The sequence below is a fragment of the Schistocerca serialis genome, chromosome 3 (assembly GCF_023864345.2).
Source record: "Schistocerca serialis cubense isolate TAMUIC-IGC-003099 chromosome 3, iqSchSeri2.2, whole genome shotgun sequence".
NCBI classification, from domain to species: domain Eukaryota; kingdom Metazoa; phylum Arthropoda; class Insecta; order Orthoptera; family Acrididae; genus Schistocerca; species Schistocerca serialis.
Window position 1 is genome coordinate 987,464,394 of NC_064640.1, and position 25,212 is coordinate 987,489,605.

Sequence of the window (25,212 nt, forward strand, 5' to 3'; positions counted from 1 at the left end):
GTTGCTCCCGAACTGTTTGAAGAGGACTTGTAACATGTATCTGTGTGTCTCCCACCATAAGTTGTTGAGAGGTTATGGATCAGGACGGCTCTGCAACGCATTCAGCGCCTCGACAAGTCACCGCCGCCATCGGGGCAAAAGGAGTTGCAACACACAACAAAGACAAATCAGCGTGATTCAGTTGCATATTATTGTAAACACATCATGCACAACAGTAAATTCAATAAGTCTATTTCAGTTTCCAAACTGCACCAAGAAGTTATCGATCTAGCTACCCACACCGTCGGGAGTATTATTTCTGCTACTAGTTACGCACATTACTGACCTAGAGTCTCATAACGACACCCAATGAACATATTACACGTCTTACTAAACCAAGAAGAATGCGTTTAACAGCGATTTTGAGAACATCTAGATACCCGGAAAAGTGAACAGTGGATCAAGGCTCGAATGAGTCCTATCATTTCACGAGTAATGTTGTTGCCAACTGTGCTACACCTGAGTGTCAAAAAGCCCTATACGAAGTTTTGTTAAGACGGGATACTACAAGTTTTGACTCTGGTCGAGAGGTGTCCGGTAGCTCAGTTTTTGAAGAGTAATGTCAGCAAACGACAAGGACTGGATGGAGTCCTGGTCCTAACAAGGGAACCTCCCCATCGCACACCCCTCAGATTTAGTTAAGTTGGCACAGTGGATAGGCCTTGAAAACTGAACACAGATCAATCGAGAAAACAGGAAGAAGTTGTGTGGAACTATGAAAAAATAAGCAAAATATACAAACTGAGTAGTCCATGCCTATTATAGGCAACATTAAGGACAATGACTGCTCAGGAGAGCCGTGGTCCCGTGGTTAGCCTGAGGGGCTGTGGAGTGAGAGGTCCTTGGTTCAATTCTTCTCTCGAGTGAAAAGTTTAATTTTTTATTTTCAGTTTATGTGACAAACTCTTATGTTTTCATCACTTTTTTGGGAGTGATAGTCACACCCACAACAAAACGTACATCGGGCAAGGTAGAACTTTTTTACCCATTCGCCAAGTGTATAAGTTAGGTGGGTCGACAACATATTCCTGTCATGTGACGCACATGCTGTCACCAGTGTCGTATAGAATATATCAGACGCGTTTTCCTGTGGAGGAACCGGTTGACCTATGACCTTGCGATCAAATGTTTTCGGTTCCCATTGGAGAGGCACGTCCTTTAGTCTACTAATCGTACGGTTTTGCGGTGCGGTCGCAAAACACAGACACTAAACTTATTACAGTGAACAGATTATTACTTTGCGAAAATAAAGAAAGAAAATTTTTCACTCGAGGGACGACTTGAACCGAGGACCTCTCGTTTGGCAGCTGCTCACGCTAACCACGGGACCACGGTGCTCCTGTGTTCACGTTGTCCTTGATGTTGCTTATCTTTCGCATGGACTACTCGGTTTGTATATTTTGCTATTTTTTTGATAGTTCCACACAACTACTTCCTGTTTTCTCGATTGATCTGTGTTCAGTTTTTCAAGGCCTATCCACTGTGCCAACTTACAACTAAATGTGAGGGGGGTGCGATGGGGAGGTTCCCTTGTAAGTATGACACGATGTACGTCGTTCCTTATGTTTGTTAAAGCACAATATACTTGTCACCTTTTAAAATTCTTTGCAAAAATAAATTATGTTGCTCCAATTACTAGACAACATATATTTCAGAATGCTGATAATATTTACTTTGGCTTTCTTCGATTCACTGGTAAATACACTCTGACAAAAAAAGTGAAGTATCCAGAGAACATGATCAGATGTCAATGTAAGTTTATGCACGTAAACACCATCGACAGATTCGTAAATCGTTTGAGTTTCAATTTTCTGTGACAGGTACAACGACCACCAGAATGCATCAGTGTAGTTCGTGTTTAGTGTTGTTACCAGGCCTGGTCGGCTACAAAAGGAGCGTGCACAACGTCATTTGTTGAGTGACCATTGTGAAGGATACGGAAAAAAATGGCTCTGAGCACTATGGGACTCAACTGCTGTGGTCATAAGTCCCCTAGAACTTAGAACTACTTAAACCTAACTAACCTAAGGACAACACACAACACCCAGCCATCACGAGGCAGAGAAAATCCCTGACCCGCCGGGAATCGAACCCGGGAACCCGGGCGTGGGAAGCGAGAACGCTACCGCACGACCACGAGATGCGGGCGAAGGATACGGACTGGTCAAGTCTGCAGTATCCAGAGTTATGAGACATTCGGATGTGAGAGTGGCCCGATGTTGGACTCCACGAGAACAAGATGACAGGCGTACTCGTCGCCAAGCTTGCGGTCGACCACTTCTGACCGTTAGGGACGATCGGCATACTGTGCACCTAATACATCGCAACCACTTCACAGTTACGTCTCCCATCCGAGATCAAGTACTGGGCTCCCTGCGACATTCTCTGTCATCCTAGACCATTGATCGAAGACTAGCAGCAGCCGCACTGCGGAATTACCGTCCCATGCTAGGCTGCCGTTGACACCACAACACAAACGGCTGCTTTTGGAATGGTGCCGTGACCAGGAAACATGGACTGATAAATGGCTTCGCACGGTGTTCAGAAATCAATCGCGGTTCCGCAGTATTCCGGATGACCACTGTCAGCGAATATAGCGACGACCTAGAGGGAGGGCCCATTATTCCGGTGTTTTGGAGAGGCACAGCAATGTTACTCCCTATGTCGCGGTGTGGTGAGACATCGGGTATGAGTTTAGGTCACGGCTGGTAATGATGGGCCTCCCTGAGTGGCCGAGCGGTTCTAGGCGCTACAGTCTGGAACCGCGCGACCGCTACGGCCGCAGGTTCGAATCCAACCTCGGGCATGGATGTGTGTGATGTCCTTAGGTTAGTTAGGTTTAAGTAGTTCTAAGTTCTAGGGGAGTGATGACCTCAGAAGTTAAGCCCCATAGTGCTCAGAGCCTTTTTTTTTTTTTGGTAATGATGGAATGAACTCTGACGTCACAACGGTACGTCACTGACATCCTGCACCTTCGTGTGTTCTCTCTCATGCGAGAGTATCGTGGTGCCAGTTTTCAACAGGGCGACGCTAGTCCACACGACACGTGTTTCTATTAACTGCATGCACGATATTCAGATACTGCCGTGGGCAGCAAGATTCAGAGACCTGTCCCCGATAAAACGTGTGGAATCAGCTCGGATGTCTACTCTGACATAGTGCCCGTAATCCAGGATATAAAGGAAAAGTTAATACAGTTGTGGGGCAGTTGCCTCATGGGAGGATACAACGGGTTTACAGCAATCTTCCCAACAGAGTCAGCGCATGCGTCCAAGCCAGAGGGGTTGCACCGTCATACCGTAAGTGGGCTCATACTGCAAAGTTCTTTGTAAATTTGACTTTATTTTGTAATCACAGAAATAACATCACATATCCTCTGAACCCGTGAAGTTTCGCTTCACACACTCTTAAAGCTTTACTTTTTGTTTTTTCAGGCAGTGATTATTGTTAGCGTTGGACGTTAAGATCGAGAGAGAAGGGTTACCAATAAGATTTACAACAGGAATTTTGGAGAAGAGTGGTGTTACATCCATTGCGCTGAACGTAATTTACACTGTCGTTGACTTCTGTAGATCATTAGGGCGATTATCAAAGATTTCTCCGTCTACACCATACGTGAATTCCGCGCCAGAGACTAATACTTCGTTTGTGATGACCCCCAGAACGACAATATTTTACCAACCTTCCTCCTCGCCTTCCTTTTTTATGACTTTCTCTGACGAACACTGAACATAAATATGTAAATTAACAGCAATGATTAGGTAAAACAATTCTTCAACGCTTTCCGAGAAAATTATCACCATCATTTACAAAGGGGAAGGTAAAAACAAGTGTGCAACAAGCAGGTGTAAAATATGGATTTAACAAAGAAAATTCGGTGTAGCAGGTCCCTATCAAAGCTAAGCGTCTCTCTTCAAGTGTTTATCAGTCCTAATTCGGTAATCGTTACGCCGCACTGCACTGCCACGCTCCGGACGCGTCGGTGGCCGCTTGTTCCGTCCACACCCCAAGGTCACTGGCATCTGGCATGACTCAGGACAGCTTGAGACTCTGTCGACTAAGAACTCTGCTTTAAAAGGCGCCCTCATATATGTTGAGAGAGAACTCGGGATGACAGTTCTAGCAGCTTTTAACAATGGCAAAAGCACTGCTATTGCCAATGTTTGTTTAAAGTAACACACAGCATTATGCTCATGCTATTCGTAAAGTATGATGTGTCAACAGCTCACCTATCACACGACTATAAATAGGAAACACAGCAATAGGTCTATAACCTACCGAACGCCTCCTCCCATACTCGTGTGTGTGTGTGTGTGTGTGTGTGTGTGTGTGTGTGTGTGTGTGTGTGTGTGTGTGTGTGAGAGAGAGAGAGAGAGAGAGAGAGAGAGAGAGAGAGAGAGAGAGAGAGAGACTTCTTTTTATTCAAGAAAACATTCTTATATTTTACAAAAGCAGGCCAATTGTTTCTTAAATGTATAAACCCGTTTGTAACACCTATAGTACAACATGTACAGAAAAGCATATATCCTCGAACTAACCAATTTATTACTTACTGGAATAAATGTCTTACAACCAGTACATACATCCCAGGCTGCAATGAACAGCAGACATCGGTGAGGAAGAAAGGAGGGGGCAGTGTACATCATGATGTTTCTATCGAAGCTGCAGGTGATATACTTTCAAGAATGAGCTTGTATCGCGAGCTTAAGAGGAAATCAGATGCGTCTTTGGCAGTACAGTAAATCTGTTTCTCACATGGAATGATTTCGGAAAGCCTTCAATGAAAAACACACGATTCAGAACACGAGCGTGTTCCCTCCTCTGCTATCAAGAATGCATCTCTCGGGAAAACTAGGCCCTTTCCGGTCCCTTACCCGAGATGAGCTGCACAAAGGCGGTAGAGCACACACACAGGCGAGTCACTAGAGCCAACCGAGCGGTGATAACAACAAGGAGTAAAGCTGGCGATTCGTCACCATGAGAGCCTAAGACGAAACTGCAGTAAAACAAGCTCCGAAACTAATGTAGAAAGCAAGAGATGTATATGCTTTAGGAACATTTATTTTTCTGATGAGTAAGACAAAGATAATGGCTTTTAATCGATTTAAAGCATGATATTCTGCGGGGATTAAATTTGGAAATGACACACTAAAATCAGTACACGAGTTTCGTTGTTAGGGCAACAAAGTAAGTACAGAGGAAATAAAATGCACAGTGGTATGAATAGCACAACTACAAAAGAACAATTTGTTAAGATCGAATATAATTTTCGAAGTATCGAATTTGTCTGGTACGCTGTCTTTTATGAAAGTGAAATGTGGACGATGAACAGGTAAGACAAGAAGAGACTAGAGGATACTGAAATGTGGTGCTGAGAAGAGTAGTGAAGACTAGATGGGCAGATTGGATAATTAATGAAGAGAGATTGCACTGAATGGGGAACAACTAGTACAACAACAAAACAACAACAACCCACTATTTGTGGTAGCTTCTTCAGGGTATAGGCGAATGCATACTGTTAGATATGTAGCTCATGACCATCTGGAACAAAGATGTAACGACAACAGCAGCTAAGTTAACACGAAGCACAAAAGTGATGGAAGGAAGGAAGGAAGGAAGGAAGGAAGGAAGGAAGGAAGGAAGGAAGGAAGGTTCAACTTTGACATCCTGTGACATCTACGTGTGCTCGAAAATGCACTGCTATTACGTTGTATATGGAACACCACGTCGTAGTAAGATAGAATGCCAGTTTAAGAGAGACATAAATGGTCTTCCAAAAATGTAAAGAAATCAACATGGCCTCGTGAGCATACTTTCTCAGATTTTCAGTTAAAGAGTAAGCATCCTGAGAACAAGCAACCAAGTTCTTGATGCTCCGACAGTTACACTGTAATGGCTAAGTTCTTGCATGAATTAGTTAGGGAGCCGACTTTAAGACATGGCACTGATTTTCTTCCCTTGTAAGGATGCAGTTTTTGAAGATGATCCAGCAGTAACAAAGCAGGCGTGCAAACAGTACGACATCGCCTGAAGCGTTTCAAAAATGGTTCAAATGGCTCTGAGCACTACGGGACTTAACATCTATGGTCATCAGTCCCCTAGAACTTAGAACTACTTAAACCTAACTAACCTAAGGACATCACACACATCCATGCCCGAGGAAGGATTCGAACCTGAAGCGTTTCTCCTAGGCTCCTGACCATATAGGTCGCACCCAAGACGACTGGAAAACCGTGGCCTTTTCAGAAGAATGCCGGTTTCAGTTGGTAAGATTTTATGGTACGGTTCGAGTATGGCGCGGACACCACAACGCCACGGACACAGGTTGTCAACAACGCTCTGTGCAAGCTCGTGGTGGCTCCACAATGGCGTGGGCTGTGTTTATATGGAACTGAACCGATTACTTACTGGAAATGGTTATGTTCCGCTACTTGTAGACCATTTGCAGCCATTCACAGACTTCATGATCCCAAACAACGATGGAATTTTTATGGATCACCGTGCACCATGTCACCGGGCTACAATTGTTCGCAATTGGTTTCAAGAACGTTACGGACACTTCGAGCTAATGGTTCGGCCACTTAGTTCGCTCGACATGAATCAATCGAACTTTTATGGGACATAATCTAGAGGTCAGTTCGTACACAAAATTCTGCACCGGCAACACTTTCGTAATTATGGACGATATAGAGGTAGCATTGCTCAATATTTCTGTACAGGACTTCCAACGTTTTGTGGAGTCCATGGCACGCCGAGTTGCTGCACTATACTGGACAAAAACAGGCTCGACACGATATTCAGAGGCACCCCATGACTTTTGTCACCTCAGTGTATGTGGCAGTACGTTGCTGGACTTACTCGAACGCGCGCTCTTCTCAGTAATGCACGATGTGTCTTGTAGCATGTGTTCCATTGTAGTTTGAAAACCATCTTTCTTTTCTCTTGCATGTAACGAACCAGTCACAAAACGCACGGCTCTTATTTGGATCTCCTCGTTCTTTTTATCATCAACAGCAAATCTTCATTTGCGTTTAGTGGAACAAGTACATCACGCGGGTAAAAAAATAAGGCCATGCTGCGATCACATTACCTTTTTCTTAAGTGGATCAGTGGATCGTAAAAGAAAAAAAATTATCAGGTGAATAAGATAAACGGTCAAAATTATAAGTATTTAACAGCGGATACCAGTAAAACCGAGTAGGAAATACATGGCTGCTAGGTGAGCAGAGGACGTAGTTCCTTAGGTATGCGTTTGCTGCGCTTCACTTTAATCGCTGAAATTAAAAGGAAATACGATCATAAACGACGATACTATTAATTAAAAGGCAATTACACGCAAAAAGCCACTGAGCAACCACATAAACTTATGTGCACCGTAGTTTGTTAAGAGTAAAGCATCATCAACCCAATTGTTGGTACAAACCCTACAGTACTTTACTTGTGATAAGTCAATTGGAGGTAGTATACGTTTGGTGTCCTCAGACGTGAGGTTTAGCTCATACCGCCAGTTATAGTGGGTGCCCGTAAGGTTTTATTTTACAGCAATTTCTTAATTAATCCACATTTGCGTTAAATGCCAGAAACAAAATTCGTAAAAATGATTAGGCGGTGCAACCGGAAGCTTATAAATCAGACAAACTATCCACTGAACCTCATACCGATGAAATTATACAACTTTGCCGGTCCTTCATGGGAGTCTTCAGGCGCCGTCTTACGGACTTCAGCTTTAGGTCTAGTCTCTCTGGTAGCGGATTACTGAGCACCCGTTAGGCTGAATAGTACTCACACTAGTCACATCTATGTCCAACTAAATCGAACTATGCGCCTTGTAATAGGCACAATAAAGGTGACCCCAACCTATTGGCTAATCGCACTACGTAATAGACCTCCTCCCCATCTACGATGAGACAAATCACTCACTAAAGATCTCGAAAAGATCGACAACAACCCTCTTCTACAAATCCATCAAGGCATCCTCGACAGAGTACCAGACTGCGCTCTAGACATCAACCCTTAAAAAGAGCAAAAGTTTTGGTTGAAAATGGATTCCGGCCAGCTGATCGCTGGAAAGAGGAGTTGAACAAATAGGGACCTCCTGCATTTCATAATACGCCTTGCCTCACCAACACATCACCTACATTCGGCAAGTCTCGCAAAATATGGTATACTCTAAATAGAATGCGAACAAATTGTGATAGTTGCGCTTACTAGCTGTATGGGGGGGGGGGGGGGGGACAGCTTCTCCCAAATGTGATAATGGAGTCACTAGGCAAACCATAAAACATTTTAAAGATCGCCCCAGACAGCCTTCACTGGTGACAGCTCCGAATTCTTGCATGGAGTTATATGTTTTAGGTAGCTCATAGTCCCCTTTCTCCGTCCTGCCTGCGTATTTCCCCATGCGTGATTGTTCAGAGTAAGAACGAAAGGTTGAAGTTTAGCGTTCTCTCAACGTCGATGTCCACCCTCCAGCTGGATAATGAAGTAGAAACAAATTCGGATGTAGCATTGATTAACGAATCAACGCACCATTCGCTGAAGTGATTAGGAAGGGACCTATTTCAGATTACAATATCTCTCCTCTTGAATGAGAGTTCATTGCGCTGTCTCATTAGTTTGAAAAAATTACATCAAACACGTGTCCATGATGCAGTGAAATTTTACTCAACAAGCGAATCGAATTGAAACAGAGTTTTCCGAGAAGTTACCTAATCCTTTCAAAAAGCACCATCCGAAGCACAAAACTCCTAGCCAGTATGTGGAAGTAATCGTAAATGTCTTACTGCCTAGATGGCAGAGAGGAGCCTGTCCGCAATGTCTCGCGGAATGGCGGACTGTTGCTAGAGATCCGCGCGCTCCTACTAGCACTATTCGAGAGGTGTAGCGCTATGTGCTGCCATCATGTTTCAACTTTGCCCTTCTGTTATCATCGTCATACACAGTATTATATTACAAAACACACTATACGCATGCATCACAGCCAGACTCTCATATTCAGCATGTCGCTGAAAAGGTGGCCATCTGAACGGTTTGAGCAAGGCAACGCGTCGCACGACAAATACTGAAGAGTTGCGGGAGGGACTGCAATTTATCTGACCACGACATTGCAATGTCTCTCAATGTCTTGTTGTTCAGGTGTGAGGATAAATACTTATAGCTTTTAGAAATTGATTCGTATTCACAAAAATCTCAAGTAGATCCGCTAAATATGCGACGGCAGTATGTCTTCCCACATCTCTCAATTATACATAAGCATTTAATTTCGATTACACAAATTCAAGGTTCCAAACCGTGGCTCTCTGAGCCAGGAACAAGGAGCCAATGCAACACGCACACTATCTCAACCTCTGCAGAAAGCTGCACGAATCCTTTATTATGCACGGTGTGGGTAGAGCAAAATGAAAACCTTTTTAGACAGCTCGATTTTGGGTTATACCATGAATTTGCCGTTCTTAAGAGTTGTTTGTACATATTACTCATTTGTATTTTGTGCTCCTGCACTGGCACTGTTTACAATTAAAATTACTGGATGTAAGGTCCACCTATTATGTAAATGACTTCCAGTTTTTTAAAAAAACCAAACACGTTACGGCTCTTTTGTGCATTTGTCAGCGGGTACTCTTTATTCAACTATTAATTGTTCTACATTATTGGATTATATAAGACCATTTGTACATTATCGTATACTGATAGATTATCATCTGCAAATTTAGGTTTCGAAAATCTTTTTTCCATCTGCATTCCTATAAATTGCTGAGAATCACACTCAAACACAACACGTATTTTGCGGCATTTCGTTCGTAAACAGAGCTTTTCGACCTTACCCAAAACACATTTTTGGCGTGAATGCCAACTGCGACTGACACAAAACAGTAATATTAACACTATGCTTTGATAAAGTTGGAAAGTGTTATTAACGAACTAATTTCCGCAAAAATGTGTAGTGTTTGTGCGCGATTCTCAACAACTTACGGGTACGCAGATGAGATAGGATTTTCGACAGCTAAATTTGCAGATGATACGGTACCAGTATCGAATAATGAACACAAGGTCCTACATAACATAATAATGTACTTGTAGAAAAAGTATGATCTGAATAAAGACGATCTACTGACAATGGCGCAAAAGATGCGGAAACATGTTTGGGTTTATTTATTTATTTATTTCATAGCAGGTAGAACTTACATCCCGTAATTTTATGCGATCGTTTCGAGAACTGATACACCCAGAAATATGACGCGAACGACGCCGAGCTTTGAAGCGGGAACAGAAACTGTACCAGAAATAAGAAATTGAGATCACAGAAATATTGCAAGCAAGGTGGTTCAGTTGCGTCTTGTCTCGTGTGACCGAAAACGTCTATGTCAGGCCAAGCTCAGACACCGAAGAGCAGTACAACGAAGAGGAAACGTACCAGCGTACCTCATCCACATCAAAAGGCGCACTAGCGACTTTTCTATTTCGAAAGGGAGTAGGCTGAACAGTCTCCCTAAAGATGAAAAAAAGAGCATCATACTCTGACATTTCAGTTAGTATGGGGCACACTGCTACAATAGTGAAGAGTGTGCAGATCCAGCAGATAGAAGAGGGTTCTGCAGAGCGAACAGCGGGATGTGGTAGCCTACAGTGTTGGACTGCACAACAGAAATTCTAATTGTGATGGTTTCGCTGGGCAATGATAGCGATTTGAACAGCAACCGTTGCTTCAGATAAGTTTGCTTCCTTGGTGTGCAGGTTCAGTTGGCATGTCGTCCATGGAACATGCAGTCCTCCTACAACTACTGTTGATATAACGTATGTGGAACATAGTGCGACTCCGATGCGGGTACGCAAGCACCGACATGTAGGCAACTGATTAGTCTGACATTCGTGACTTACCGACGTGCGTGCGGTAGATGCGAAAATGTGAACTATGGCGATGTTATTACCAAATGCTCTCGAACAGGACCAACGTGTTACTATTCTTTTCTTGGCTGCCGTGAGACAAACACCGGTAGATATCCACTGGAGAATGACTGTCTATAGGGCACAATGTATGTCGAAAACCACTGTCGTGGAATGGTGCGCCAATTTCGTGCTGGTCGCAGTTCGACACAAGATGCCGGACGATTTGAGAGGACAGCCTCATATTTTGCGAGAATGTGAGAGACGCTCCAGCAGCCGCCCTCTAGTCCTGATCCCTCCCTCCCCCCCCCCCCCCGACCCATGCGATTATCATGCCTTCGGTCCCTTAAAAAAGGCCTTGAACGGTCGACGATTCCTGTAGGACGACGACCACCCGGGTGCGTCAGTACGGTTATTGCCTAAATGTTCACGGCGATTTTGCTTGACTACCACATCGATTCAGGACTGTACGGTCTTCGAACGGAAACTTTTTTGATTGTACCATAATAGATACGTTGTGGTCTCTCAGAGAAAATGAAGTGTAAGACGATATTCGTGGACCAGATAAGAGCCCTTCCAGAGGCCTGATCCTATAGCTTGACACGAAGCTGATCCAGATCCTTAGCGAATATGCGCACAGGGTTATTGACCTATCGTCTGGTACATCGGCCAGCCCTAGCGTCGTTTGTAGGCGGTGTCCCACGGTTGTTCACGCAAATTCGTGGCAGGCGCACAGACTCCGCCTCAGAAAACACGGCACACAAACGGTTAAAATATTGTAACACTCATGACGACTACTACATGATTCACAAACAGATGGCGCACAAGAAAGCCTTCTTTGCGTCACTTGACTGTGATGGCTCGAAGAACATCCAGCCATTGAATTAAGATAAAGCGCCAAACAATGAAAAAGTAGAGAATCTGGTGACCAATGGATGACACTACGATTTTGATTCCATGCCAAAATCACATACAAGACCGAACCCTAATGATAAACGTATCGTCCCCCCCCCCCCGCCCCCTCAATGAACCGTGGACGTTGCAGTTGGTGGGGAGGCTTGCGTGCCTCAGCTATACAGATAGCCATGCCGTAGGTGCAACCACAATGGAGGGGTATCTGTTGAGATGCCAGACAAACGTGTCGTTCCGGAAGAGGGGCAGCAGCCTTTTCAATAGTTGCAGGGGCAACAGTTTGGATAATTGACTGATCTAGCCTTGTAACACTAACCAAAGCGGCCTTGCTGTGTTGGCACTGCGAACGGCTGAAAGCAAGGGGAAACTACAGCCGTAATTTTTTCCCGAGGGCATGCAGCTTTACTGTATGGTTAAATGATGATGGCATCCTCTTGGGTAAAATATTCCGGAGGTAAAATAGTCCCCCATTCGGATCTCCGGGCGGAGACTACTCAGGAGGACGTTGTTATCACGAGAAAGAAAACTGGCGTTCTACGGGACGGAGCGTGGAATGTCAGATCCCTTAATCGGGCTGGTAGGTTAGACGATTTACAAAGGGAAACGGATAGGTTAAATTTGGATATAGTGGGAATTAATGAAGTTTGGTGGCAGGAGGAACAAGACTTCTCGTCAGGTGAATACAGGGTTATAAATACAAAATGAAATAGGGGTAATGCAGGAGTAGGTTTAATAATGAATAAAAAATAGGAATGCGGGTAAGCTACTACAAACAGCATAGTGAACGCATTATTGTGGCCAAGATAGATACGAAGCCCATGCCTACCACAGTAGTACAAGTTTATATGCCAACTAGCTCCGCAGACGACGAAGAGATTGGTGAAATGTTTGATGAGATAAAAGAAATTATTCATATAGTGAAGGGAGACGAAAATTTAATAGTCATGGGTGACTGGAATTCGATAGTAGGAGAAGGAAGAGAAGGAAACGTAGTAGGTGAATATGGAATGGGGGTAAGAAATGAAAGAGGAAGCCGCCTGGTAGAATTTTGCACAGACCATAACTTAAATCATAGCTAACACTTGGTTCAAGAATCATGAAAGAAGGCTGTATACATGGAAGAAGCCTGGAGATACTGGAAGGTTTCAGATAGATTATGTAATGGTAAGACAGAGATTTAGGAACCAAGTTTTAAATTGTAAGACATTTCCCGGGGCAGATGTAGACTCTGACCACAATCTATTGGTTATGAACTGTATATTAAAACTGAAGAAATTGAAAAAAGGTGGGAATTTACGGATATGGGACCTGAATAAACTGACAGAACCAAAGGTTGAACAGAGTTTCAGGGAGAGCATCAGCGAACGATTGACAAGAATGGGGGAAAGAAATACAGAAGATGAAGAATACATAACTTTGAGAGATGAAATAGTGAAGGCAGCAGAGAATCGAGTAGGTAAAAAGACGAGGGCTAACAGAAATCCTTGGGTAACAGAAGAGATATTGCATTTAATCGACGAAAGGAGAAAATACAAAAATGCAGTAACTGAATCAGGCAAAAAGGAATACAAACGTCTGAAAAATGACATCGACAGGAAGTGCAAAATGGCTAAGCAGGGATGGCTAGAGGACAAATGTAAGGATGTAGAGGCATATATCACTAGGGTAAGATAGATACTGCCTACAGGAAAATTAAAGAGACCTTTGGAGAAAAGAGAACCACTTGCATGAATATCAAGAGTTCAGATGGAAACCCAGTTCTAAGGAAAGAAGGGAAAGCAGAAAGGTGGAAGGAGTATATACAGGGTCTATACAAGAGCGATGTTATTGAGGACAATATTATGGAAATGGAAGAGAATGAAGATGAAATAAGAGATATGATACTACGCGAAGAGTTTGACAGAGCACTGAAAGATCTAAGTCGAAAAAAGGCCCCGGGAGTAGACAACATTCCATTAGAACTACTGATAGCCTTGGGAGAGCCAGCCCTGACAAAACTCTACTATTTGGTGAGCAAGATGTATGAGACAGGCGAAATACCCTCAGACTTCAAGAAGAATACAATAATTCCAATCCCAAAAAAAGCATGTGTTGGCAGATGTGAAAATTACCGAACTATCAGTTTAATCAGTCACGGGTGCAAAATACTAACACGAATTCTTTACAGACGAATGGAAAAACTGGTAGAAGCCGACCTCGGGGAAGATCAGTTTGATTCTGAAAAAATGTTGGAACACGTGAGGCAATACTGACCCTAAGACTTATCTTAGAAAATAGATTAAGGAAAGGCAAACCTACGTTTCTAGCATTTGTAGACTTAGAGAAAGCTTTTGACAATGTTGACTGGAATACTCTTTCAAATTCTGAAGCTGGCGCGGGTAAAATACAGGGAGCGAAAGGCTATTTACAATTTGTAAAGAAGCCAGATGGCAGTTATAAGAGTAGAGGGGCTTGAAAAGGAGCAGTGGTTGGGAAGTGAGTGAGACAGGGTTGTAGCCTATCCCCGATGTTATTCAATCTGCATATTGAACAAGCAATAAAGGAAAGAAAAGAAAAATTCGGAGTAGAATTTAAAATCCATGGAGAAGAAATAAAAACATCGTAATGCTGTCAGAGACAGCAAAGGACCTGGAACAGGGTGTATACGCGGACAGGGAAAAAAAAATTCCCGGATTTCCCGATTAAAAATACACTTTCTCCCGGGTGATCACACGCTTATTCCGTGTTAAGTTACAGTGTATATTCCCTTACGAATCCCTTGAATGATTATGGTTTTATACACAGGCGTAGAATTTCCCAGCACTTTAGAAAATAGAACTCAGGGAAAAATACATGTTTTGGAAATATATTTCATGTGCAGCAACATGTACGCTGCGTATTTTCGTATTACGAAAGTATACATAGGAATTCCACCAAACACCGCATGTTACTTTCCGAATCATTGAAATCGAGATTGCCAAACGCTTTTGTAAGCCAGTCATAGCTCATGTCACGTGATCTCTCCAGCCGATGACAGCAGATAATCAGAGCATAGGACACGTGATGTAGTCAGCCAACAGCAACATCACTGTCAAGTAGCACGAACACACAAACAGGGAAAGTTATTGGTATACATTTATATACATTGTGTAGCTACATGAAAAGCAAAGCGTTCACATATAATATTGGTCTCTAAGGTTAATAAGCTGCAAGAGAAACTAAGCTTTCACATATAATGTTGGTCTTTTTTGCGCTTGTTACACTTTAAGATACACAAATGTGCCAGTAAATTTTTTAATAATGACATAAATGTCTGATCTTCAGGGTTTGGAATTCTTCTAAATGGCTCGTCATCAAAGAGTTTATTTTTAAAATAGGCCTTTCTAATATTGCAGCAATTTTGTAACACACACCAAATAAACGAGACTGTTTTGGCACAAATGGCCATTTTTATAACACGACGGAATATAATTCACGAAATACCAATATCAAACGCCTATTAGGCCTACTACAAGCAAAAAGCTTTATGTTAGGAAATAGTTTGAATTTTAAAAAGAGAATTTTTTAAAAAATGTGAGTCTTAATCGCACCACGTATGCTACAAGAACATACGTGACCGATTTCGGTCATATCACATGACCATCATCAGACCCAAGTCATCCTTCGAAGGTGGTAGGTGGAGCACTCTTCTCAGCTGCTGTGATGTCAACTGGTCTGAGCTGAGAAGAGTGCTCCACCTACCATCTTCGAAGGATGACTTGGGTCCGATGATGGTCATGTGATATGACCGAAACCGGTCACCTATGCTCTTGTAGCATACGTGGTGCGATCATTACTGAATTTTAAAAAGAAAATTTTTTGTTCGCTGTTCCAAAATTGTTAATAAAAGAAGTTTCACATTTCATTCATATGCACCAGTTTCTCAAGCATGAGATCGAAAATTAGTATTACGAAATTTTTATATAAATTTGGAATCGCCCCCGTTTCTTCTCCTCCTCGTTCTAACAAACAATCTTGTCATCACGAATTCTGTAGCTATTCCTCCCATTGTCAAAATTTGTTCGTCGATTATCTACACTAACCCTGCCAGAATCACAGGTTTAGTTATCCCGCGATTATTTTCCGGTTAGGCGTTATTACGTATTCGTAGAACACGTTTTCCTCGTTACTTCCAGAACAGAACTTAAGCGGCTGCTAGCCGGGTACTGTACAACTGGTCCTTACTAGTGTAGCGATCTGGCCAAAAATTTTCTGTCAAAATTTCATTTTCTTGGATACATCTTTCTCACCTGTTATTCCTGTCAGTCGTTTATTTCCATTCTGGTAGTCTGAATCTATGGATTTCGCTAGTAATTACAACAAAGCTGATCATTCGCAAACCCTATCAACTACATAATCAGACAGCGACTGGCATTCATCCGTTCGGCTTTACTCCGCTGAGCTCGTATATCCCCGTCCCCTTTTGTCTGCGGAAAGTTACTTCTAGATGCGACGATGATTCTCCTGACAGACACCACGTACACTATGCACGCATTAAAAAAAAAAAATCAACTTATGATTCATTCAAAAATCAACTTAAAATGTGTTCAAAAACCAACAGGGAAACGTTTCAAAATCATATGAGTAATCGATAGACAAACGTGTGCTGGATGCTAGGCGCTTTGTGAAACAAGTTTTTTTTCCTCAAGAATATGAATTTGGCCCTGCGACTGCTTGCACAGCCAACAGCCACATTCCTGTAGCCAGAAGCGGGAGAATCTACTACTAAAACGCGACTGAACTGCGCATAAGCCCGCTCATCCTGCTAAAACGAATCAAATGTAAACAGTTGTGACTTCACGCTAATCGGAGGCAATTTGTTGTTATGAAGCATTGCATAGTCTTCCTAAAGCCTTTGACACACGTTGCTGTTGGCAGACGCCTGCATGAGCACTGTTTGTCGTTGTTGTACATGGTGCATTTCCTTTGCAATTTTTTTTCGTTTTTTTCTCTCGTTTATGTTTTATTGTTGAAGTATTATGCTGCAGGAGCGGGATACAGTAATATGCTTAGTTAAAGTATCGGTTCTTACCAGTAAAAATTACAAAAAGTTAACTGAAAACTAAAACAATGAAACATTCCCGGAATTCTAAAAAATTCCCGGGTTTTTCCCGGTTGACCCGGGTCGTATACACCCTGTGGAAGAGCAGCTGAACGGAATGAACAGTGTCTTGGAAGGAGGTTGGCTCTGAGCACTATGGGACTCAACATCTTAGGTCATAAGTCCCCTAGAACTTAGAACTACTTAAACCTAACTAACCTAAGGACATCACACACACCCATGCCCGAGGCAGGATTCGAACCTGCGACCGTAGTAGTCCCGCGGTTCCGGACTGCAGCGCCAGAACCGCTAGACCACCGCGGCCGGCTCTTGAAGGAGGCTATAAGATGAACATCAACACAAGCAAAACGAGAATAATGGAATGAAGTCGGATTAAATAGGGTGATGCTGAGGGAATTAGATTAGGAAATGAGACGCTTAAAGTAGTAAATGAGTTTTGCTATTTGGGGAGCAAAAGAACTGATGATGGTCGAAGTAGAGAGGATATAAAATGTAGACTGGCAATGGCAAGGAAAGCGTTTCTGAAGAAGAGAAATGTGTTAAGATCGAATATAGATTTAAGTGTCAGGAAGTCTTTTCTGAAAGTATTTGTTTGGAGTGTAGCCATGTATGGAAGTGAAACGCGGACTATAAATAGTTTAGACAAGAAGAGAATAGAAGCTTTCGAAATGTGGTGCTACATAAGAATGCTGAAGATTAGATGGGTAGATCACATAACTTATGAGGAGGTACTGAATAGAGTTGGGGAGAAAAGAAATTTGTGGCACAACTTGACTCGAAGACGGGATCGGTTGGTAGGACATATTCTGAGGCATCAAGGGATCACCAATTTAATATTGGAGGGCAGCGTGGAGGGTAAAAATCGTAGAGGGAGACCAAGAGATGAATACACTAAGCAGATTCAGAAGGAGGTAGGTTGCAGTAGGTACTGGGAGATGAAGAAGCTTGCACAGGATAGAGTAGCATGGAGAGCTGCATCAAACCAGTCTCTGGACTGAAGACCACAACAACAACAAGCGTATTGTGACCTACTAAATCTGCCGTATAAAGTTAATTACAGTCATATCTCTCTATTCTGTTAAACCGTATTTCACATAAATTAGCGTATAGTTCTCTCTTATCCGTATAGTATGTATTTTTTCTCATTGTCAATGTATGAGTGTGTGCTGTAATACCGAGTGAGATTGCACAGTGGTTAAACAGACGCTGGCCTTGCATTCGGCCGGACGGCGACTGAAACATTGTGCCATCCAAATCTGCGGCTTCCGTAGTTTCCCTGCACAGCTTAAGGCAAATGTTGGCACGGTTCCTTTGACAAGCACATACGCGATTTCTTTTTCTATCCTTTTCTAATCTAATCTAAATGGACATCTACACTCAAAAAGTCACCTTAAGGTGTATAGAGGACGGGGACATCAAGTAGTGCTGTAGCTTCTCTTCCCTCCTGCCCAGTTGCAAGTTGTAACAGGGAAGAACCACTGTTGGTAACCCTCCGCATGCTCTCCAATGTCTGTAACTTTACTTTCATGGGCTTTTCGCGAGATATATGTAGGAGAAAGCAATATCTTGGGTTCTAGGAACGTACGCTCTCGGAATTTTAACAGTACACTATACACCCATGTTGTAGAGTCGGCCACTGGAGTTGAATTAGCATCTGCGTGATGCTTTCGCGTTTATTAAACGAACTCGTGACGGAAGACGCTACTCTTACTTGAATCATCTACTTCCTCTGTCAGTCCTAACTAGTGTCCCAGACTGAAGAGCAGTACTCAAGTCTCGTTCGAAAGGAGGTTGTGTGTGCTATTTTCCTCGTTTGAGGACTACAGTTTCTGAGGACTCGTGCAATGGAATTTGGTTTCAAGTGGACGTCCCAGTTAAACTCGCTTCATATGCGTAAGGCCAGATATTTTGTTATCTGGTTGTTTCCTGTGATTGTTCGGCAGTCTTGTATCCAAATAATGTCTCTTTCAACCTAGGTATACGCAATACGACACATACGTTTATGATTGTCACCTGCCAATCCCAACACCAAACTCCCTTAAGGTACGCCGGAAGCTACTACAGTGTCTGAAGATCTCTCTCCCTTTAGAAAGGCGTGCTATGTTCTACTTAGTAGTAAGTCCTGCATTCAGTCAAACGTCGGTATCGTCCATAAAGCGACAACGCGGAACTGCACCGAACGCCGTCCAAAATTCATGGAGCTTGCACTAAATCTCCACGTATCTCGTCGTCGATGAGCCGTTAAACACTAACCTTCCTTACTTTTTTTAGTAACATGACGTCTTGAGTTTGTAAAAAATTGTTTCGTCTGATTTCATAGTAAGCGTATTGGTTACGCTTGGAAAACACGAGACTGAAACGAGTGGAAAAATTAATAATAAACTGCGTCTACAGCCTGTAGTTTATAGCACCTATAGATTTAGAGGTTTTGACAATGTTGGTTGGAATACATTCTTCAAAATTCTGAGGATAGCAGGGACAAAACACAGGGACCGAAAGATTATTTACAACTTGTCCCAAAACGAGAACGCAGTTATAAGCGTTGAAGGACATAAAATGGAATCAGCAGTTGAGGGACATGACAGAGTGCTAGCTGCAAATCCATTTTCATGTTTACAGACGAAGAACACTGCTTATGTAGCACAACATTTCATCGATGCAGACGACCCGCCGAGAAAGTACGAACAGTCACGGGGTTGTAGCCTATCTCTGATGTTACGCAGTCTCTACCTTGGGCAAACAGTAAAGGAAATCATGGAGAGATTTGGTAAGGGATTTAAAGTTCAGGGAGAAGAAATAAGTTTAAGGTTTATCCATCATGTTCTATTTCTGTCACGGATGGCAATGGACTTGGAATAGCAACTCAACAGAAAATGTGCTTTGATAGAGATGTTATAAGATAAACATCAGCAAAAGTAAAAGACGGGCAATGGAATGTGGCCACATTAAATCAGGTAATACTGAAGGTATCAGATTGTGGAACGAGACAGTGAAAGTGGTAAAGTGGTTTTTCTATTTGGGAAGAAAAATAAGTTGGTTGGTTGATTTTGAGGAGGGGACTAAACGGCGAAGTCATCGGTCCCATCAGATTAGGGAAGGAAGTCGGTCGTGCCCTTTCAAACGAACCATCCCGGCATTTGCCTATAGCGATTTAGGGGAATCACAGAAAACCTAAATCAGGATTGCCGGGCGCGGGTTTGAACCGTCGTCCTCCCGAATGTGAGTCCAGTGTGCTAACCACTGCGTCATCGCGCTCGGTGGGAAAATAAGTGCAGAAGGCCGAAATAAAGAAGGTACAAAATCCAAAGTAACAATAACAAAAAAGCTTTTTTGAAAAGGATAAATTTATTAAAACCGAATATCAGTTTAAGTATTACGATGTCTTTTTGAGAAGGTATTTCTCTGGAGTGAGGCATTTTACGAAACTGACGCCTAGACGATAAAAGTTCTGACGGGAAGAGAAAAGAAATTTTTGAAACGTAGTGCTACAGAAGAATGCTAAATGTTAGATGGGTAGATCGGTTGACTAATAAAGCGGTAATGAACCAACATGGGAGGAAAGAAATTTATGGCACAACTCGAGTATAAGAAGGATTCCGCTGACCGGACCATGAAGCGCTAAGGAATTGTCAGTTTGGTAATGGAAGGAAGGCTAGGGGATAAAAATCGTAGTGGGACACCGAGGCTTGGTAAGCAGGTGCAAAACGATGTAGTTTGTTTGCAGTTGTTATGCAGACATGAATAGGGTTGCACAAGGTAGACCAGGTGGACAGTTGCATCAAACCAGTTGTCAGACTAAAAACCAGATCAATGACAATAACGACGAAGACGAAGACCCATGTTATACTTTGTAGGAACTCTTCAAGCCAATCCAAACGGCGGTCTGACATTCCTTAAGCTCGTATTTTGTTCATAAGACGAGAGTGAGAGAGTCGAGCAGCTTGTACTTCATCACTAATGACCTCGTCGTTGACGGAACGTTGAAATCCATTCTCGGGCACAAAAAAACAATAGCGCGTTTAATTTCATGGTAGCTATATTTACCATTCTTGTGAAAACCGAGACAGTGAAATAAATGGGAAATTTAAGTCGGTGTACTGTCTTTTTAGTGGTGTACGCGTGCAAAAATCGTGACTGTAAGAATCCGTATGCAGTTCGAATATCTCAAATTTTATGTTCATCGTGTTTCCGCGAGATTACGCAAGGGAGAGCAAAATCTTGGTTGACTGGTGTAGGAAAGCACGCTCTTGGAACTTGAACATTAAACCAGGGTCTGCCACTGGCGTTGGATAACCATCTTCTACAGATCCTAACTGGAAGACCTTAGACTGAGGACAATATTTAAGTATCGGTCGAACGCGGATTTTTGTAACGTACTTCCCACGTGGCTGAACTATCCGAGGTTTCTTCTAATGAAAATTAGTTTCTTGCAAGCGTTCCAGTTAAAATCGCTTCGCATGCATACTCCCAGTTATTTAATGGATTCGACTGTTTTCAACCATTGTCGAACAAACATGTAATAAAACAATGATGGATGCCTTCGTTCAAAAATGTGTGTGAAATCCTATGGGACTTAACTGCTAAAGTCATCAGTCCCTAAGCTTACACGCTACTTAATCTAAATTGCCCTAAGGACAAACACACACACCCATGCCGGAGGGAGGACTCGAACCTCCGCCGGGACCAGCCGCACAGCCCATGACTGCAGCGCCCAGACCGCTCGGCTAATCCCGCGCGGATGCCTTCGTCTATTTACGCTTAATATGTCACATATGTTTATGCTGAGGGTCAACTGCGAGTACCTTAATCAAGCTTAGATTCTCTGCAGATCATATTAGCGAACATAAATGATACTATTAACACTACCTTGGGGTATGCCCGAAGCTACGTTTACATGTCAAGATTTCCAGGTCTTTAGAACGACGTACTATGTTGTACTGACCAAGAACTAACTTGTTTTATTGTAGCTAGATTATTAACCCAGCCTCTCGAATAACTAAGAGGGGTCGTTATGATTAACTAAACAATGACCGCTTTCACGTTAGTTACTTAGTGTTTCATTGTATTACTTTGTTGTAATCTTGTGTGTCACATTTAATCTTACGGCACGCCAGATGACGAGTACCCGTCCTTACCACGAGGGTGTGGGCGGACTACTATCTGCGAAAAACAAAGTCAATGTCCTAACATTCTACTTTTTTAACTAAAAGTAATCTACAGCATCAGTTACGAAGAACAAAAAATTAAAAACCTTGTTCTAGGCAGAGCTGCAAATTTGCAATGGCTATTTACACAATTAGATCGTGAGGAGGTAGCCTCCACAGCTGACTACCCCTGTTCTACCTTTCGATACGTACCGGTGCCGCCACATGCAGTCAAAACGCTTTCTGTTATTCCGCACGCCCGTATTTTGTTCACAAGGCGAGATTGCGGCAATTATATAGAATGCCGTCTCTAACGACGACGTCGACGGAACGTTCAACCGCAGTTCTCACTTTCAATGTAATCAGATGTCTCGAGCACATAAAAATAATACTTCGTTCGATATCTTCACTTCGAGCACAAAAGTCAAAGTTTTTACGTGAATGCGCAATTTTTCCAGTTAAGCTATTATATATTTAAACTTTTTATTTGTTTCACAACCAGTGTTGGCTTTTGAAGCCGTTATCCAGTGTTTAGCTAGAAAAAGGCGCCATACGCATAAAAATGGCAATATATTCACATTATGTGCTTCCGTTCGTGTTGGTTTACAAAATTAACTGTTGTTGGTTTTGTGACAGATGGTAGGTGCACATGAGGCGGAAAATGAGAAAATGTATGAAGCTACATCTTCGCAGTTTGCCGCATTCCGTGCACCAGCTAACTGTCCAAACATCAAGAACAGTTAAATTTGTACACCAAAACTAACGGAAGTACATGATGTGAAAAAACCTTCCATTTTTATACGAATGGCACCTTTTTCTAGTTAAACACTAGATAATGACTTACAAAGCCATAATTAGTTGTGAAACGAAGAAAAAGTTTAAATACGAGAGTGTGCTGATAAGTAATGCCCCCGATTTTTTTTATGTGAGAACTCACAGCTTTTTAAATAAAACAAACGTTGAAACTTCCTGGAAGATTAAAACTGTGTGCCGGACCGAGACTCGAAATCGGGACCTCTGCCTATGGCGGGCAACTGAACAACCCAACCACGACTCACGACCCGTCCTCACAGCTTTAATTCCGCCAGTACCGCGTTTCATTCTGAAAACAAACGTTATTAATCTTCTACATCTTTATTCTTCATGTCAACATACAGTAGTCACCCTGGCAACAGACACATTCCTGCCACCGAGACACCAGTTTGTTATAATGTAACTGCAGAATGTCTGATTTCGTTGCCGGAGCCACAACCTCACCGCTGCTTGCACCGGTTCATCACTATGAAAATAATGTCCTCGAAAGGGTTCTTTTAATTTTGGAAACAGACGAAATTCGAATGAGGCCAAGCAGAGGCTGCATGGAGGATGATCGATGACAGTGAACCCAAGTCGCGGATTGTTGCTGATGTCGCACCGCCAGCGCTCGTGTGTGGTAAGCACTGTCATGCTGAAGGAGACGGTGTTTCATGTGTGGTCGAACTCTCCGCACCGACATAGTTACGTTACACAGAGTCACGTTAAACTCTACAATTCGGGGCTCTCTAACGACAGAGGGCTACAAATATGTACACCCGAAGAATAGTGACGTAGAATGGCAACAACATTTCTTTCATTTAACACTAGCAGTGTATGCCTCTGCAATTGTCGCACGAACTGCATACCAGGGTCACAGTGGTTCACAATTATTTACTGAAGAAATTGCCTGAATATAGAATATTTTGTAATGAAATTGGTCTCTCACATAGTAAACGCATTTTATTTCACGTCTGTCACGCACTTTTTCGATCGATATTAGTATTAATGCATCCAAAATTTGAGGCTAAGTAAAAACTGCGGTGGAAGCTTACAAGTGATCTGCGCCTAAAAAAATTTATTTTCAGTTTAATTAGATGAAGAGGCTTTTCATTTAATAATATGACCACATTACACAAATATTTTGAGGTGTTCTCACTTATTCATAAATCGAGTAACTCGTCGCCGAGTGTGAAGAACATTTATGTGAAAATGGCACGTAGGAGTTGCATTTTGCTAACAGAAGATACTATACGGGAAGCATTGTTAGAACAATTCTATTGTGAAAGTGATGTAAGTGACTTTGGTGATGAAAGCGATTCTGAGGCTGATCCTCCTGCAGCTGTTACGGACAACGGCGGAAATGAGTCTGCTGTGAGGTACGGAGTCCGCCGAAATTCGGCCAGAGATGAATAAAATACTGTCGTCCACTGTCCCTAACAAAAGAGGCCTGCCAGTTGCCATGACATTATAGTCCACATCTCAGGAGTGTGGAAATACGAGTGCTCGGCAGAGGATTCATTGACCACCTTCACCGTAATTCTCAATTATTCAGTCGGCCGCGGTGGCCGTGCGGTTCTAGGCGCTTCAGTCCGGAACCGCGGGACTGCTACGGTCGCAGGTTCGAATCATGCCTCGGACATGGATGTGTGTGATGTCCTTAGGTTAGTTAGGTTTAAGTAGTTCTAAGTTCTAGGGGACTCATGACCTAAGATGTTAAGTCCTATAGTGCTCAGAGCCAGAGTCTCAATTATTCCGCTCTCGAACTGCGCGCGTAAAAACGGTCAATGAATCCTCTACCGAGCACTTAAAGGGACCCCTCACACATTCAATAATATTGTCAAACTGTCAATGTATTGACCGTCTGAGGACGCGTACTGACATATTGTCGACACTAGAAATATTGATGAGCAGTATTGATAGACCTCAAAATACATATATCTTCAGTGACTGGTAAGATGTCCGGGAAATGTGTGTCAGTTTCAACAAATTATCAGAAACCGCAAAAAGCTTTACGTTAATTTCCTGAGATCCTTGCCAGGCAGATATAATTGCTACATAGGTTTCTACAGAATTTTACTAATTGTGCTCGCTGATATTACAGAACATTTCTAACTTACTCCTAATCTCTTGTCGAATGCGCTCAACGTAGTTTACTTTTTTTTATTTTAGCTCTTATCGACACTAATAACTTGTCATACGATGGGGAACTCGTCGGAAAATATATAAAATCTTTTGGGTCCGCGATTCTGATTTCAGTCAGTAAATGAACGTGCGGCCAGGGGCTCCTTTTTTTCAACCAATCTCGGACCTATTTCCTCGTTTTCGTTGCTTTCTGTAATATATAATTGCACGATCCGC

The 25,212-nt window shown here is 42.6% G+C and overlaps 1 protein-coding gene across 4 annotated transcripts in view; it reads right to left on the bottom strand.

Annotated features, from left to right (window-relative positions):
• The window catches only part of LOC126471433 (serum response factor homolog), a 246,263-nt gene that overhangs the window by 187,129 nt on the left and 33,922 nt on the right, over positions 1–25,212 (bottom strand). The gene's annotated exons all lie outside the window — the stretch shown is intronic.